The sequence below is a fragment of the Ovis canadensis genome, chromosome 8 (genome assembly GCF_042477335.2).
Source record: "Ovis canadensis isolate MfBH-ARS-UI-01 breed Bighorn chromosome 8, ARS-UI_OviCan_v2, whole genome shotgun sequence".
In the NCBI taxonomy this organism is placed as follows: Eukaryota; Metazoa; Chordata; class Mammalia; order Artiodactyla; family Bovidae; genus Ovis; species Ovis canadensis.
In genome coordinates, this window is record NC_091252.1 from 67,384,792 (window position 1) to 67,404,553 (window position 19,762).

The 19,762-nt window shown below is 40.5% G+C and overlaps 1 protein-coding gene across 22 annotated transcripts in view; it reads right to left on the reverse strand.

Annotated features, from left to right (window-relative positions):
* The window catches only part of EPB41L2 (erythrocyte membrane protein band 4.1 like 2), a 210,822-nt gene extending 191,929 nt beyond the window's left edge, over positions 1–18,893 (reverse strand). For 7 of the 22 annotated variants that reach the window (XM_069598428.1, XM_069598426.1, XM_069598422.1 and 4 more), the window contains exon 1: positions 18,692–18,890. The gene's annotated coding sequence lies outside the window, so the exon portion shown is untranslated. Of the gene's footprint in view, positions 1–7,138; positions 7,241–17,877; positions 18,315–18,336; positions 18,356–18,691 lie in introns of those variants that run through there. The other 15 variants (XM_069598427.1, XM_069598425.1, XM_069598423.1 and 12 more) reach the window with 7 other exon arrangements.
* Between the last annotated feature and the right edge of the window lie 869 nt (positions 18,894–19,762).

The window sequence follows — 19,762 nt, forward strand, 5'->3', positions numbered from 1 at the left end:
TAACTTGGATCCCCACTTCAGCGAAAACAAAAACAAAAAAAACTATGAAAGAAAATGAGAACAAATGGAAACTTGGAGTTAGTATTTGATATTGAAGATTTGCTGTTAACTTAAGTATAATAATGGTATTGTGATTTTTCTAAAAGTCTTATATTTGAATGATCAGATGCCTGGGATTTGCTTCAGGATAATACAGTTGGGGCGAAGGCAACAGAAACGTAGATCAAACAAGGCTGGCCATGAGTGATCAACTGTTAAAGCTGAGTGATAAGAGTACACGGGTTAGGATGAGGGGTGTCATTATACTATTCAGTTTACTTCTGTATATATTTAAAACTTCCCAAATAAAGCTCTTTGTTGAAAAAACATGGAATAAAGTTAGCTTATCAAATAAAAAATTTTATCAAAATGGGAACCAGAAAATCTTAGACTTGGGGGACACCTTAATGGTGTCACAAAATCCCATCCCTCACCCAATGACTCTTTCCCACACCCTTTAAGAGGTGACTATCAGCCCTGGAGGCTTTCTTTTTATTTATTTATTTATTTATTTATTATTGACAGATAATTGCTTTACAGAATTTTGCTGTTTTCTGTCAAACCTCAATATGAATCAGCCATAGCCCTGGGGTCTTTCAAACCTCTTCCTATGGCAATCCATTCCATTCTCTGCCTGCTTCAACTGTTAAAAAGTTCTTACAGTGGATCGGAAACTTCTCTTCCCCGAATCTCTTATTTTATCCATGTAAAAAGGATAAACAGATCACAGGCCACTGGTGAGTTGTGAAATCTAGTCAGTGGTTTGTTAACTGACATTTTATCATCATTATTTAGAAAAGAAAATCTGAGCATACAGCACATAAGTAAGGCTAAGAACTAAATCTATAAAACATGTCTGTTATTCACATATATACACACACAGACTTCCACACTGAATAAACAGTCAAGGTACAAAATCTATTTTTAAAGTTGATTTTGTCCTAAGAAAGTTAGAAAGCCAATGCTCAAAAGACAGTCTCAACATGCTGCCCACCCCAGCGAGTCTTGCTCTTTCAGCTGTTTCAAGATCTAGTTCCCCACATGTTATGTTTTCTCCTAACTGCATCATTCCAGGAACGCCCCCATGGACATGGACTCAGTATGTCTATGCTTCCATTCATTCTTACTGAACAAATACATACTTACTGCATACAACATATCCCTTAAAATGTAGTATCTAAAAATGAACAAATTATTCCAAGTTAAACACAAGATGGAGAAGGCAATGGCACCCCACTCCAGTACTCTTGCCTGGAAAATCCCATGGGCGGAAGAGCCTGGTGGGCTGCGGTCCATGGGGTTGCTAAGAGTCGGACACAACTGAGCGACTTCATTTTCACTTTTCACTTTTATGCATTGGAGAAGGAAATGGCAACCCACTCCAGTGTTCTTGCCTGGAGAATCCCAGGGACGGGGGAGCATGGTGGGCTGCCGTCTACGGGGTCGCAGAGTCGGACACGACTGAAGCGACTTAGCAGCAAACACAAGATATTTCACATAATCAGTAAAAAAAAAGAAAAAAAACTTTGAGATACTGGTAGATTCCTGTAAGTTATATAAGAATTCAGAGCTGAAAAGAAAGACAGCCTGGTGAGAGACTTGAGTTAACAAATTATGATTGCAGGTGAAGTCATGGGTGATACGAAATTAGTCAAGGCTAAGAATCAAAGACTGAGAACACTGGGAAACAGAAAATAAATGAAGGGGTAGTCAGAAGAAAAGAAAGAACAGAAAGAATATATAAATCTTGCAAAGAACAGAAGGACTATAGAAAAAGAGCCCTAACATGTCAGGAGAGAATTTCAAAGACAATATGGTTGGTCACCAATATCAAAAATAATATAAGGAAAATGTGTTCAATGGACTTGACGACAGAGCAATCTCTGTTGTTTCCAGAGCAACATGGAAAAGAACAATTCCACTGGAGTGGTGAGGCCAGAAGTCAATAAAAGGAATAACAAGATATCTACTACTTTTCAAGTAGAAGTATTGAAAAGAAGGTCAAGCTATCCTGTTTCTCTTTCAAAAACCTTATAACAGACAACCTTTACTTTCAACAACTTTCATCTTCTTTATTTCAACCCATTTTGTAGCTAATAAGACAATCTATATAAGCCTTATTTGGTTTCCCTACAACACGTCCATGAAATCTGTAAATCTGATTAGCAGTCCTTGTCTGTCATCAGGAAGATTATAGGCAAAAATATTTTGGATAGAAGATGACAAAGATTAAAATGTCAGTAACACCACCACAGATTCCCCCTAACACACAGTTTTTCCCTAATGCTGCCATTCAGACAGCATGAAAACATTACCAAATGTTTTGCCAAAATTCTATGTCTATGTTTTTCCTATATGGAAAGGCATCTTAAATTACTTTCTCTACAAACGGAGACGAATGAATGAGCCACAGACAATACCTTAAGTGGATTTGGACCTATGACAACTGAACCACTTAAAGAGAAAAAGAGACACAAGAACAATGTCACTTGCCCAATGTCACACTTAGTAACTGGTGAACTATTTTCTTTCTATCCTCTGCTACTTTCAGAAGAGGAAAAAAAAGTGGAGGGAGAGGGGGAAGAATATCAGATACCTGGTCTGTTAAACTTCCAGTCACTGTAGACCCAGGACAAACCCGACAAAAGTCTACACGTTTCAGGACAGCCCAACGAAGACCAACGTTCCAACAATATACCTACACTTCAAGGTACTCAACTGAGGGTTCAGCGGTACTCTGAAGTACTGGCCTCAACAGCTCCTTTGTGACCTGTCAGCATTCCAGATGGCTCGGCGTTCTACTGGGGGTGGGGGGTGGGGGAGGAAGCCACTTCAGTGGTCACCACCTTACCTTCCACATGCTTCCACTTCTTCTCCCTTCTCCTCTATAACTAAAGCCAGGAAAGGAACATGAGTAGAACCTCATTAACTGCTTTCAAGTTTCTCAATGAAAAACACCCACCCAGTAATTAAATTATAATCTCATACAATGGTGTAGCATTGGCTTTGGTTCAAAATGGCTCCTCTGGGGAGGGGAATGCAAGCACAAATAGGGTACGAAGAGGAATTTACATATTCTCAGGGATAATGCAGGACAGTAGTTATGACTTTGGACTCAGATGGCGTGGGTCAGATCCCTACTCTGCCATTAATTAGCTGAGTGACCTTGAGCAAATTGGTTAATCTTATGGTGCCTCAGTTTTCTTAAGAGGCAAACCTAGAATAACAGTACCAACCACACAAGACCTCTGTGAGGATTAAATGAATATGTGTAAAAGTACCTATAGGGTAGTGTCTGACACATACTAAGTATTCAAGAAATGTTATCTATTATCTATCATTATCAGCATTTTCTAATTCAATAAGTGATATCTTTACAAAATATATATTAAACTAAGTCCTAATTTAAAACAATTAAAATATAAAGTAAACTATCTCCAACATAAAAGGCATGCTTATTAATTAGGAAAAGTACTTCAACTATTAAGTGAGTGTCAGCTTTGGCTATTATGCCAGTCAATGTTTTACAAGTGATTTCTCAATGAATATACGACCATTGTTTAAGGCATATACTTTCCCCGTTGTGCTGCCAGACGGAACTACACATATGGCAAGTTGCTATGATTTTATAACCGCATAGTCCCATTAAATTTCAGTCAGCTAAAAAAAAAAAAATGTTTCACCTGGTCTTATTCCAACATATTGCCACAAAACTATGCTAAGCAAAAGAATGAAAGGCAGGAAAAAAAACTCAGAGAGGGAAAGAAAAAAGAAAATCTAAAAACAAAATCATTGAATCACTTTGCTGTACACCTAAAATACAACACTGTAAATCAGTCATATTTCAATTAAATAAATAAAACATAGAAATAAAAATAAGTAAGAACATTAAAATCTAGCATTAACACAGACAGGAGCCATGGAAAAACAATTCATAGAAGATCAATATTACCTTGAGAATGCACTAGAATTTAAAAATCCATTCAGATTTTGGTTTAGAAATTACGTTTTTGAACACTGGCTAAAGCATTTCCTTTATGTCCACAGCACTGCATTTAGATGAAATGGCTCCCATTGGTTAAAACTCACATGAAATTGCTTTTACTGATCAAAACAATATTCAGATACTTATTCCAAAAACATGACAAGTGAATATGATGTAAATGAACTAATTTCTGTAATTCTACAAAATCAGTAATAAACATGAACTTTATTTTGGAGACCAGAGAGCACATTCCAATGGAGGGGGAGGGTGGGAATCTTACCTACTTACAAAAGAAATTATATAGTATCCGGAATTTGCTTCCAAGTCATGAGAGTGGGGTGTATCAACAAGACTAGCTGGCCCTGTAATTGTCAAAGCGGGGTGAGGCTTCTCTATACTTCTGAATATTTTTAATTTTTTCCATAATAAAAAATTTAAAAAAGAAAAATACTTTTCTATTGCTGACAATGGTACATTTTTTCTCAAAAAAAAAAAAAAAAAACCACTTCAAAACATAATCAGATACAGTAAAAACATGACTTTAAAAAAACCTAACAGCAGCAACAACAAAAAGAGAAAGTCTTAAAGAGCCACACTGGGGAGTGGAGGGGAAAAAAAAAAAGAGCCATCTTATCCTTCACTGTTCCATGTGTGCTACGCAGAGCAAGCAACACCGATCACAGATCTATAGAATGCTCTAGACGCCACCCTCAAGTCTTTCCATTTAAGTCAGCCGCACCGAGGATGAAAGTGGACTGGCCTCAATTAGGAGAAAAGTTGGAGCCACGTCTGCACTACATACGCTCCCCACAGCAGCCGCTCACTGCAGAGCTGCTCTTGCGGAGACTATCTTCCCTGCACCTTTATTTTTCTGTTTGGGGGTGGGGAGAGAGGGCAGAAGGAAGAAAAATGTTCACGTTCCCTTCTGTGCATAATTTAAAACAGACAATCTTAGCATTAAGGAAATTAGGACTCCGGCTTTACTGATGTTGATTTTAATGGCTAAGATCCAAAAACAGTTCTGGTTACAAGCCCATGGATAAACTCTTGATTCCTTTGTCAGTGGAGAGACCCAACTCATTACTTGGCACTCTAACCTTTCCCATACACAATTTGGACTCATTTTATTAAGAAAAAAGATGTCTGCCTTTTTCTCCCTAAGAGAAGTGAATTAAAGAACACCTTTTAAGAAAGATGTTCATTTAGCAGCTTTCCTCCCAAAGTCTAAAAGCGATTAAACAGAGAGTACTGGGGAAAAGTAAAAGATTATCATATAAAAATGGGCTCCAAAATGAAGGCTGAATATGCACCATTGTCTAGCATATGACCACCGGGCCACATTTGCTTTTCAAATTCTTGTGAAAGCATTTGGCACCGTTTTCCAATAATCCCATAGGACTTCTACTTCCTTGTTTTTTCAATAGTATTTCAAAACGTTGACACATTTATTGAACTATTTTTGGAAGACCTAGCTCTGTCTACCTTCAGGGCTCAAGATACAAATATATAAAAGCTACAGACAGCTATAAAACTTGGCAGGCTTCCTAAGTTCTCCAAGAAAACTTCAATTGGCAACTCCATTAACATCAAAAGAACACACACACTAGAGGGAACAACTCTGGACACAGGGAGACCTTGGCTGTGCCTGAAGCTCCATTACTAAATTGCTGAATGCCTTTGAGAATGTTTAACTCCTTCCGAACTCACTTTCCTTACCCAAAAAAGAAGTTTATGCCACAGTCAGCATACACAGTTTTATGTTGTTATCTATTAGGAGAAATCTTATTACCTGCCCGAAGTTTATCAACCTTTAGTAATCAGACCAACTTTATAATTCTTACCAAATCCAAACAGCCACTGTATTATTATTGATGTGACATTTATCCTTATATCGTCACTTTAAAATACCTACTTTAGCCTTATAGTACATAATATCAATGAAATCATAGTTTTGAGTACTTGGGTATTTTTCTGATAAACACTAACGTGTATTTAACAATTAAAAGAAAAGATTCATCGTGTACCACCTCAAATCATTTTAACATACCACCACATTTTAGGGAGATACTGCCCTGATTTATTTGCCTATAATATCCTCTACATTAATGTATAAAGTATTTAAATTAATAAACTGCTAAAACCCACTCGGCAACTTAACCAACACGAATCACATGTACTCATGAGCCCTGGGATCATCCTAGAGCTTCTCAGACCTTTCAGCCACTACCTTATTCAGAACCTCCATTTTTGTTTCACTTTTCCCAAAAGTCACACACAAAAACCCCTAATGTGTGTGTCTTTCCATTAGAATAAGTCCCACTCTCTATTTATGCTCTAGTAATAAAAATTTTCACCCTTATTTAACAGAACTCCCATGAGTTCAAAGTTTCCTCTAGTAACCAAAGAATATTCAAATAGTCAAAGAATATTCAAATTTATGTATGCCAATCATGTGTCAGTCTAAAGACAGACAAACTAAGATATTCAGTAAATTCCATAAGGTTGCCAATTATGATACACATACATCAAATTGGTTTCTATTGTGTATTTTTAAATCTAGATTCAAATATATAAGTGTGTGTACTGAATTAATCCTTGAAATACCACAAGAAAAAAATACAGTACATTTTCTGAGCTCTTCCTAAGAAGCACTTTCTTATTTAATGACATATCAGTCATCCACTCCCACCCACCCTGGAGGTTGACTCAATCGCGTGACTTTTCTGTTTTTCTCACTATATATAACTGAAGTTCAACTCAGTTACTGGTGTGAAAAAAAAAGGACAATTTTATTATGGCTGCAGTTCTTACCAACTGTGAGTACCACAATAATCTTGGAAATTTATTTTTATCAGTTGAAAACTCTAAAACCAGTGGGTTGAACATGAGTTAATTTCTGCTCACTCCCAAAACCACACTAAATGACAGAAGGAAAATTAAAGAGAAAAAAAAAAAAGGTACAAACCCACAAAAAGAAAAAAAAAGGGAGGGGACAGGCCAGCAGATGAGATATATCAATAGAATTTTAGAAGATGGAAAACAGATGCACAAAGTAACTGACTTAGCAGAGCAGAGAAAGTCTAAGCTTGAATTGCTATTCTGGTGGGAACCTACCAAAAACAATGTGATTGTTGGAGAAGCCCTGAGAGCCTTAGGAACTGGAACTTCCAGAAACTTCTGAGGGCTGAGATATGAGAGAGAGTTGAAGACAGGGACCTGTTGGAAATAAGGGCAAGGAATGTTTAAATCACACATACACTCTCATCAAACCTTGGCAGCCAGAAGACAAGAGGTTCACTCTACAGAACTTAAAGAAGAAAAGCTTTGCATTCAGAGGGCAGAGGTGAGGTTCTATACAGTAAAACAGGGAGGTCCAGTCACTCAGTCAACAAATATTTACCAAGTGCCTACTCTGCACAGGCACTGTTGTAGGTACCAGAAATACTGGACAAAAGAAGACAGAAAGATTTGCCTTCATCCAGCTTACATTCTGCTGCTGCTGCTGCTAAGTCACTTCAGTAGTGTCCGACTCTGTGTGACCCCATAGATGGCAGCCCACTAGGCTCCTCTGTCCCTGGGATTCTCCAGGCAAGAATACATTCTAGTGAGAGGAGAGTCAATAAACAAAAAGGAAAATATAAGGGTATCTGATGACAGCAATACACACTGCAGAAGAAAGAAAGAAAACACATGGGATTCAGGACACACTGGGGTAAAGGAGGCGGGAGCTGGGTTGTAGTTTCAAATAAATGATCATGGAAGCCAAACTCTGATGGAGCTAAGGCAGTGAGCTGTGCAGGCATCTGCGGGAAGAACATTTCAGACAGAGAGAAAGCAAGGGGGGACATCAAGATGGGCAGGACTGGAGAAACCATATACACACAAAAAAAGAATTGGACATTATCAGAAAGAATATTTACCAGCCAAGGAGCAGCTTTGAAAATAGGAAAGCAAAAAAGTTCAGTAGAGAGATTAGAAGAAAACACTGAAGTAATTTCCGAAAAGAGGGAACAAAAGGACAAAGAGATGACATCAGAGAGAAAAAAGTAACAAAACTGAAGGCACTGCAGGAAATTCAACATCCAAATTAACAGGAGTTCCAGAAAGAACAGAGAACAAAGAGGCAGTCATTATCATAGTGGAATATTTCTGAAAGACAAGAGTTTCCAAGCTGAAAGGGCCCAGTGAGTGCTCAGCACAATGAGTAAAAGACTCCCAAATCATAGCACATCACCATGAAATTTCCAAACACCAAGTTCAAAGATAAAAATCCTGAAAACTTCTAAAGAAAGCAAACTAGGCACATACACAGAATCAGAAACTAGAATCTAGTCAGTCTTCTCAAGAGAACATTGGAATGCTCTAAAATAGTAATACGATGAAGCAACACCTTCAAAATCCAGAGGGAAAGTAACCACTAACTTAGAATTCTATACCCAGCCACACTATAAATGCATTCAAATTAAGAGTACAAAAAGGCATTTTAAGAGCGGGAAAAGTTGCTTTAAAATAACAAGGTCACAAGAAATTCACCTTTTTTGCACTTTGTTGGGAAACTACTGGAGGATGTACTCCAGTACATGTACATGTACTGTACATGAGTACATGTACTCATGTAAAATAAGAGATAAAGAATAAGTCTGGCATCTTGAAGTTAGGAAGAAAGGAAAAGAGAAATTTCAATGATCCCATGCAGGAAAGCACGGCAACCCACTCCAGTATTTTTGCCTGGAAAATCCCAAGGATAGAGGAGCCTGGCGGGCTACAGTCCATTGGGTTGCAAAGAGTTGGACATGACTGAAGTGACAGCACACACACAGGCACAGAATACAACTGCAAAGCAGTTCTAGAAATAAACCAGCCCAGGGAAAATGAAAATGGTTTGCAATATAGTTTTCAACACAGTTTAGAGCTAAATTAAGGATAGCAACAAAGAAAACTATACAAATGAGGAAGAAGTAGGCAATTAACTTCAAGATGAAGCAAAAAGTTGTAAAGAAAGTATATGCAGCCAAAGCAGGATACACAGCTTGGCTGCTGACTGTATGCGTTGTAGAAAGAGAGAAAAGTGTGTATCTGTGTTGGGGAGGAGGGAGTCAGTAAAGGAGAATAACTCCATCCAAGGTGGAAAGTCAATAGCTACTACTGTCTAAAATTGAAAAAGCAAGAAAATCATGGTTTTAAACAAAACACAGATAATAAAACCAAAACAACTGAAAGTAGTTGCCTCTAAGGAGCAGAAATCTGTCATGAAGGGACATGAAAAGCAGGTGTCTGCTGCTTTTCTTTATAATCCCTACACTAGTACCTGACTTTCTAAATTATATACTAGCCCCCTGGGGAATGCCATTTGTACTGTGAATGAAGTAGCAAAAAGTGTAAAACTGCTTGAAAAATAAAAACTGACAAGGAAGGAGGCACACATTTTATTCTGATGTGTTTTATACTCTGGGCCATTTTTCTTACATTGAAACATCAGCCTGCCAACATTACACTAATGTGAAAAACAAGATGAAGGAGGGCTCTCGCCATTCCAGCTTGAGTCAAGAATCATGCAGCTAGAAGCAGGACTCTGCTTCATAACCACACCATAACAAAAGAAACTAGAAGGCGGAAAACCAGTTAGGAAAACAAGTTTCCCTTTTGTTAAGTCAGATACTGTAGATGCCAATAAATTTCTGAAATCTTCAAGTTCTACAGAGTAATAAGCATTAATCAATTAAAGCAAGTAACTCACCCTCCCCTGCAGAAGAAACAGAAGTTTTAGCAGCACACAAGCTGGGTGCCCTTGAGCAAATTATTCTGGTTTTAAGCCTCAATTTTTCATCTGTAAAATGAGCATACCAGCTATTTCAAGGTGTTGTTATAAGAAGGATTGGGGATATTAACATGTATAAAGCACCAACTACAGTAGCTGGCTGTTGTTCAGTCTGTGCTCCAAAGGTTAATTTTCTTCCTTTTTCACCTGTTTATTATCAATGCTTCCAGCCTTATCAGATGACATACAATGAAACCTAGAACAAGGCTAAGCCACAAGGATAAAATGCACTTGTCCAGCACAGACAAAGAAGACAACCCAGCTGATGGGACAGCACCTCCAGCCAGGATGAAGGCTGGATGGAAGGCAAGCAAGAAGTGTCAAACAGAAGCCTACATCATGGAGGAATAGTATAAAAACAGGAAGAAAGAAAATAAAGAAATTGAATTAGACCAATTTCATATATCCAACTACGTATTTAAAGAAAATACAAAGGAAAAGGAACAGGTTAATTACACTGCTGCTGCTGCTGCTGCTGCTAAGGCGCTTCAGTCATGTCCGACTCTGTGCGACCCCATGGACAGCAGCCCACCAGGCTCCCCTGTCCCCAGGATTCTCCAGGCAAGAACACTGGAGTGGGTTGCCATTTCCTTCTCCAATGCGTGAAAGTGAGGTCCCTCAGTCGTGTCTGACTCTTCACGACCTCATGGACTGCAGCCTACCAGGCTCCTCCGTCCATGGGATTTTCCAGGCAGGAGTACTGGAGTGGGGTGCCATTGCCTTCTCCACTAGAGGGTTGAAATCAGCAAAATTCACACTGTGAGAAACCACATAAAACAACTAATCAAATTTCTTCAACATACAAACTACTGCAGGGAGAAACAGAGAAAGGGGAAACTAGAGCTTATCAGTCTTAGAAGATACACTAACCAAACAACCTAAATGGGAAAAGAATTTGAAAAAGAAGATACATGCATATGTATAACTGAATCACTCTGTCGTACACCAGAGCTAACACACATTGTTAACCAACTATACTCCTACATAAAATGCTAAAAAAGATGTACCAACCAATCATAACATGAGGATCTTAACCTAATCTGGATTCAAACAAGCTTTTTCAAAAATTGATACTTTAGATAATTAGAGCTTTGAATATCAAAAATTGAATATTTGATGAAATTAAATAATTTTCAGTGTGATGATGGTATACCAGTCGTGTCTACCAAAGAGTTATCTTCCTAGATATATACACCAAAATATTGAATGATGACATGAAAAAAAAAAGGTCCTCTAAAGAACCTGAATAACATACAAATAAGGTACAGCTATGGGGTACAGCAGTGTCACACGAGGCTTCAGAGAACCAGGCAATCTGCTTCTGAGAAGGAGTGACGGACTCTGGGAAGAACCTCGAAAGAGAATACTTTCCACATCTGACTGAGGATCTACTGCATGCTAGGCTCCAGAAACCATGACTGACTGTGAGCCAGAGGTCAGCCTTTGCTAAGGGAGAGGTGGGGAATGACCTCTGGCCCTAAAGGTAGAAAAGCCCCACTGCCCGGGACACCTTCTTGAAGGTCACAGAGATGTATCTTCCAAAATTGCTATTTAGTAAAAAGAGATTCATCTCATTTTACTGAATTTACATCTCATTTACTGAAATTCATTTCACTTACACAATGAAAACTCATTGAGTTGTCAAGTTTTCAACTCAATAGCGTAAAGGAGCCAGGTATTTGATGCAAATGAATGAAAAGGTCCAGCGGTAATCTGAAGGAAAATGGGAGGGACTTGGGCAAAGTACGGAGAGCATGATCTGTGCTAGATGGGGCAGGAACTCAGCACTCCAAGAGAGGAGTGTGGGCCCAGTTTTGCCAAGGTCCTCCAATTTCCCCAGAGAAACCTAAAATGAAGATATATCTGTGACTTTCCTGGTGGTCCAGTGGCTAAGACTCCATGCTCCCAATGTAGGGGGCCGAGGTCAGAGTCCTGGTGTGGGAACTACAACCTACGCGCCACAACTGAGTTGGCATGCCACAACTAAGACCTTGCACAGCCCAATAAATAAATAAATAGATTTCTTTTTTAAAAAAGATATTTCTGTGAAACCTCCTGATTTCTTAATGTTGTCGACTAACTGAAAGTTAAAACACTGTTTCGGGGAAAATATGTCTGCAGATCTACTTCATGTACAAAAAGATGTACTGGATGTAAAAAGGTCATATTTTAATGCCATATGTAGAGGTTTAAACACTATCAATAAAAATTTCATGAACAACTTTCTTGCACCAAGCTCACTGCAGTTACAGAGGAAGTTATAATACGATAGCATATACATACAAATTTTACACTCCAAATCAGTTACCTCCAGCAACATAATAAAAAAGACTGCAATCTGTCTGTGATACTGAAATTAGATCCAAATAGTTTTGCCACCTGTATGCTTTTTAAACACTGCCAAAAGCAGTGGGTAGTTTGTTAAAAAAAATTCTAGAGATAACCGTACTGAAATTGTGAAAAAAGTGGTTTTAACTTGTGATCACCATAGGAAATTACAGTTTCATATCAAAGACTGTACTTCCACACAGATAATTATTCCTGATCACTGCAAAAAAAAGAAGAAAAAAACCTGCTTACACGTACTCACATGAAACCCACTAGATCTTTTCCTAACCTAACAATTTCACAGAGGCCAGGCCCTGTGTGAAGCGTTTTATAAGCACTAGTTCATTTAGTCCTCTTCTAACTTTCTGAGGCAGGTTATGATTATTAATCCCCACAGTGAAGATAAGGAAACTGAGGCCTTGAAAAGTATTTTACCTAACGTTCCACTGGCATAAACGGCAGTCTAACCAACGCCAGAGTGTGGACTTGTCACTGATCTCTTCTAATTAATATTTTCACCAAAGAAATTTGTAAGGAAATAACGGCACATTAAGTTCAAGGTAAGAAAATGAGAGGTCAATATTATATCAGAATTTAGTTTAACCTTGACAATGGGCTAAAATGGGACAACTAAAAGAATTCAACTGAAAGGAAATAAGCACAATAGTGGGGGCATGAAAGTGCAATGGGGTAACACACACACACAAAAAGGAAATCTCTTAAGACTTTGATTCTCTAATCTCAAAAATAAGAACAGAACTACATCAGCAGTTTTTATTTCCCAAAACCCTTTCAAAATCTCCTCCCGAAAATCCCTCTCTCTCTGACACACACACACACACACACACACACACACACACACACACACACACACACTTTACTTAACAGTCTCAGGCAGTTCATGAACCCATGGGGCCCACTCACCCTGGGCAACACCTTCCCCACTAAACCCATACTTCTCACCTCAAGGTCAAGAATCTAAACTAAATGATTCTCACCCTCCCTTCTGGTACCTTAGGGAGATGAAGTGAAGGTGAAAAACAAGTAGACTAACTAGACAAATTGGAAAAGATGTAAGAATTATAGCAAAGTGTAAATACATATTAATTTAGTAGTTTCAGGATGCTGGGATGTGTACATATATGAATAGACTCCAGAAAACTCAAAAACACGATTAAACTTGGCACTTTTTTATCATGGTGGTAGGTCCAGCTCCAACTCTCATCAGGAGGTCAAGAAACCTGAATTCAGAGCTTGGAAAAAAATGATTAGTGAGTTGGTAATCAGACTTATGTGCAAAGTTTTTTAAATCACAATTTTCTTGGGAAAAGGCAATGAGAGGGTAACATAAGTCTTCAAGTATTGAAAATTCTTTCACAGAGTAGACATAAAGGCCAAAAAAGAGCAAAGCAAGAGGAGGCTGGCTTTTTGGTAAAAATATGAACAATTTAGTTTAAATATCAATACCATGAACTCCCCTAACTGACCTAGATAAGGCACTACAGATAACATGTGACAAAATCACTTTGGAACTCTTTCCATGCCCTCTGGTTCTTAACCTGGAAAGAACTAAAACCATCCCCATGACACCCAACTTAGTTACAAAGGTGAAATGTCCGCTGGGCTACTAAAGCAAATCTTGCTTATGATAGTTCTCAGAGCAAATAAAAAGATAATTCTTATTCTTCAAATTGATTTCATATTACTATAAAGATTATTTCTGAGGCAATCTATATACATTTAGACCTTTATGGCTCTATCTAATACACTAGATATCGGGCTTCCAAGGTGCCACTAGTGGTAAAAGAACCTACCTATCAATGCAGGAGACATAAGAGATGCAGGTTCAATCCCCAGGAAGATCCTCTAGGGGAAGAAATGGCAACCCACTCCAGTATTCTCGCCTGGAGAATCCCCATGGACTGAGGAGCCTGGCAGGCTACAGTCCACAGGGTCACAAAGAGTCGAATACAACTAAAGCTACTTAGCACACATGCACAATACACTGGAGTAAAAAATAATAATACCAAAATGCAGAGCATATGTGATATGAAAACATATTTCTATTTTTAAAGTAACTAAGTATATGAAATTAGTCCAAATTCAATCTTTGCGGGGGAAACAAAAAGCAGAAGGGACTTAACCACTGGTAGTCCAGTGGTTAAGAATCTGCCAGCCAATGCAGGGGACACGGGTTCCGGGAAGACTCCACGTGCTTCAGAGCAGCTAAGCCCACAGACCGCAACTACTGAGCCTAAACTCTAGAGCCTGTGCTCCACAACAGAAGCCACTGCGATGCCTGTGCACCACAGCTAGAGAAAGCCCACAGACAGTAACAAAGCCCCAGCACAACCATTTAATAATTATTTTTAAAAAGCAGAAGCAGTATGGATGTACTCATAAGCCACCTGAGGTCTACCCCATACAAAGGGAAAAGCAACATCACTTTAAAAAAAAAAATGAGAAAATTGAGAAAAATCACTAACATTCTCATTTGAATCAATTTAAATCAATATTTAGGAAAATAAAGTACAGGTTGTCTACCCTCCTAGACATGAAAAACATGCATCTAAGAAACCCATATAGATTAAGCCAACCACAGAACAAGAGGAAATAATAAGAGTAAAAAAACCAAATCCTCTACATGAAATATAACCTACATAACATTTCTACATGCAACCGTACCAGATTCTACAATGTTAATTCCAACTTTCAAAAAACCCTCACTAAATGCACTTCCAATATATTACATAAAGTTTCAATAAATTAATTCATCAAATTATTAAGTACCAACAATGTTATAGGCACTTCACATAACTCTACAAATGGACTCCCTTTCTCATATAAAATATACATACTTTATGGAAAAAAATTTTCAAAACATTAACCATTACCATTTATTTTTAGTTGATATTAGAAATTATTTCCTTCCTTTTTGGCTTACCTGTAACATCTAAGTAACAACAGTATTTACACTTGGAAGCCATTCCCCTATACTTAAGGATACCAGGCACCGACTCCATTTTAGATTTTAATCTGGGGCACTGCTCTGTCAGAGGAATGATAGAAATCTTATGAGTATCAGGTTGCTGGTTTATGCCAAAACATGGCATTCCCAAAGGGCACTCTGTCTGGAATCTGTGAGGGAATCACATACAAATCTTCTATGTACTGAGGCCTTCCAAAGAGGCTGGAAATGTTTGTGTGTTGAGGGGAAAGGGCTGAGAGTGGATCTGCTGACTCCTAAAGGTCCGGCCCTGAGATTCCAAGATTCTATAAACGGGCAGTAAATTAGAGTTTGGCTAGTATTTGCTGAGTACTGAAGCCAGCATAAACATTTACTTGTGGCTTTTAAATGTGTAAGGGTAGCCGGTGGTTAGGTACAGTAATTCTGAATCTGAAAAAAACAAGGCCACTGGATGTGTTTCTAAATAAAGGTTGGGGGGGGGGGGGGAGGTCAGCATATTTCCTTTGTTTTCTCCGAGTAAACAATATAGACGTTCAGAAATGCAAAACTGGATCCTCAGCAATATTGATCCCTATAAACTATATTAATGCCTTATACAGATACTAGCAATTCATACTTCTTCAGAAAGTCCACACATATGTCAGTTCAAAAAACAAAAGAAGAAGGCCTATGCTTTCCTGTGGAAACAGAAACAAAACCAAATCTTCAAAAATATTTAGCATTCGGCTATATAAAACATAAACCCCACATTCCTAAATAAAATGACAAAGACAGAACCTTTGTAGTTCTCTAGTCAGTTATATGGGAGTGGTGATTCAGGGCAAAACCCGAACTTAAACATAACTATACAATATTACTAAATCACAGAGTAATTTTACCAATAAATATTCCAGTTAAGGACTGCTTTGTCATCTTTGCAAGTATTTTTAGTTGAAAGCAAGTGGTTGGGAAGTCCACGTGGACATGGTTCTGATTTTTAAAAAATCTATTTTTAAGATCTGGTGACTGGATAGGTTTTCTAAACTCAGTTCTTTCGAACGGGTAATTTGGAAAGGGTAAACCACAAGAACGTTACTTAAGAAGCAAAGGACCTAACAAGCTTACCAACTCAGATCCACACAAAACAAACTTAGAAACCTCCAAATCTAATGATGGGCCCAGTCATTAAAGCCTGTATGTACACAAAACTGAACTGAAAGGTACCTCTCCAAATACAGCAAGGGCTATCTGAATTCTCTTATTTTATATTTCTATAGTTGTTTGAGGGTGGGCTTCTCTTCGCATTTGTCTCCTAAATCTGCTCCTTTTCACTTGGAATTAATTTTCAGATTTTAATATACATACCCAGTTTTATATATATATATATACATACACCCAGTTTAATATACATACCCAGTTGAGAATACTATATAGCAGTTTAAATTTTTTTATTGAAGTTAGTAATAATTTTACTGAAATTCATTAAATGATTTTTTTAAATCACTTTTAATTGTTTTAGGCAATCCCCATCCAATTTAGATATCAAGAATCTGAAGTTGAGGACTCCACTCAAACACTTATTTTCTCTGGAAGGTCTAACTTTGACTAGAAATAAAAGATTAAAGCACTGTTATGACTAGGTCTTTCTTAAAGAGGGGTGTTTTTAAAGGGAAGAAACTGTCCCCTCCTGTTACTCTAAATGAGCAGCCTCTTGTTCTCAGCAGGCCTTCTGCACACAAGACCACTACTGACTTCAGTGGGAATTCTGCCCAAGAAGTGAGGAAGACAGGGTAGGATTAAATTAGCCCTAAATCCACCCCATTGTTCCAAGTCATTACCACTTGTACAGTTCTCCAATAACCTCTATAAAGTAGACATCTGAGATTTGACAGTGATTTCTTCAATTGAATTTTAGGACTGACCCTTGGAGCTCTGACAGGTGACACAACCTAGCTCTTTAAAAGCTGTGTCAGCCTGATGGATGTACTCAGCTGGCCCTTATCACAATCCAAGATTGTGATTTCTCACAGCAGAGTCCCGCAAACGGAAACTGAATAGGATTAAGTACTATTCGTTTCCGAATAAAACCTGTTCACAGACAGAATTTTAAATCCCAGTTCCTGCGGCCAAGGAACTGACTCAGTTTCCCTCAAGTGCTAAACCCAAGAGGAAATGTGATAGGACGCGAGTTAAAACTCAAATTCTCCATACAGTATTATAAATCGAGAATACAGAAATAGCTGATTCCGGTGAAAGAAGGAAAAAACAAGGGAAAAATAAAAAGAGAACTGGAAAAAAAAAAAGCAAGAATAAAGGATAAACTGTTAAGATTCATTTTTAAAAAAAGCTTAAATAACAGTAACAAGAACAAGACGCCTGGCATACACGTGCCATTTCAGATGTGAGAAGTTCAAAAAAACTGAGGAAAGGATGTGATTCAGAAAAGAGAACCTATATTCACAGATCCTCTAGGTTCCTCCTTCCCTCTCACCCCACTAGAGCTCTTAAAAACGGCCAGCTGTGCTGTTCATGGGGAATGCAATTTAACCGTCCTAAGTCAGAAGGAAGGATCCACACAGACCTCCTCCCCAAAATAATAGACTAGGCAAGGGCTCTTCTAACCTCGCCAAAACACCCTGACCTCAAGAAAGATGAGAGATCTCAGAAATTACGACCGACGTCTTCCCGAGCTGCCCGGAGCAGGGACTCCTGCTGGGGATTTAGACTCTGATTCCAATCCTGCTCGCTGCTGGTCCTTACCCCAGCAGCGCAACTAAAAATGCTCCCAATTCTGCCGTCAAACAGAGGAGAAAAATAAGCCATCGCTGGTGAGATGACCCGGGTGCCGGGACTACAAGGATCAGAGAGCAAAACGTGCGTTTCTCTCCACTTTGGTCGGGAGGTCCGCGTCTGGAGGGACCGAGCGAGTGACGCCGCCCGAACCCAGCTACACTGAGCGCCCAGGCGCGCGGCCCGCCCCGGGACGCGTGGCGTCCTCGGCTCGCGTTTCCTCTTCCAAAACCATCCTGCTGAAGGGCAATGCTGCCGCCGCCGCGTGCCCCCGGCCCCGAAGGAGGGGGCCGCTCCGCATCGGAACAGACTCGCGCGCCGCGGCCCGCGCCCAGGATGGAGCCGGATCCCTCTTGCAGCCGCGCCGCGGGGCCCGGGACGCGTGACCCTGAGCCCACGGCACCCCCGCGGGGCAGGCGCAGTCCTCACCGTGCCCCCACCTCTCTCGGCGCCGACCAGACGCGGCCCCCGCTCTCACGAAGGGAGAAGCAGGGGGACCGCAGTGGAGCGGGGAAGCGGAGATCCGGCCTGTAGTAACAGGACCGGTCTCCGGGTCGGGAATCGGGAGGAGGGCAGACAGGGAGCCGCAGAAAACCCCAACACCGGCAGCCCTCCCCCTCCCGGTGGGACCGTCCCGCCACCGCTTCCTGCCCGGGATCAGCTTCCCAGCTGCAGCCACAGGAAAAATCCGAGCCGCCCCTGCAGATCCGCAGAGACCAGACGCTCGGCCCCGGGATTCCCCCGTCCCGGGCCAGCCATTCCGCGGCTCCGCACGCCTCCTTACCCGGACGCCGTACTCAGGAGCTCGCTAGCCGCCGGGACCAGTCCCGCTTCAGCCCCAGTCGCCGGCCCGCCGCGCCCGCCTCCTCCCTCCGCTAGGTTTCAAATTGAAATTCCCTGGCTGGGGCCGTCAGAGGACTAGCGCCCCAGCCCCGCCCCCTCGCGGCGGAAGCTCCTCCCGCATCCCCGCCGGACGCGCCCCTGGTGCGGAAACCCCCGCGGGCCACGACACGCCCCCTACGCCCAGGCCACGCCCCCGCCCCCGCTAGTCCGACCGACTCTTTCAGCGGGATTAGCGGCTCGCAGTCGCCGGGTACCCAGCGCGGAAAGGACGCGACTCGCCCTGGGAGCTACCCTAGATAATGACTGCTGATGCCTGTGTTCAAGCCGCTCTTAGCCCGTGCATCCAGATATTAAATGCCCTTTTATCAACTTCCAAAGTTATTTCTTAAAAGTGAATCCACTGACTAAACCTTGCTTGAGCACCTCTTCGGTGGCAGACCCCAAGCTAGGCCCTGGTGAAACAGAAATAAGGAAAACTAGGTTCTCCTCTGTCTAGAGTGGAAGTGCTTTCACAGAGAGGACAGTGAAAGGGAACCGTTTATTCCTCCTGTATGAGGCACAGGAGGGATTGGGGAAGCCCCCTGGAAGAGGGGCTTTTATACTGAACCCAAAGTGTGGGTAGATCTCCAGGCAGGGTCCTAGGAGCCTGGACTGCAGAGCAGACTGTGGCAGGGGAAAAAAAGCTAGAAACCCGAGGTTCAGGCCAGTTGTGGAAAGACACACAGACGATTTCTTCCGATTCTTTTGTATAATTAGATCGCTTTCTCTCAGATTCTACTCCTTTCTTCTTCTCTGAAAGTTGGCATGTCGGTCGGGCTTGTCCTGGTCATTGCCTCCAGCGTCTGCCACACATGTACCTCTTGTTCTTTGCCTCCTCCCACCTCAACTGAGATCTTTAAAGACTCCACCTCGGCCAAAGTAAAATCTTTTCTTTCCTTAACAGTCTTTTCTGAAATTACCAATGTCAAATGAAACACCAGTTACAATACCTTTCACGTGTATGATATTTTCA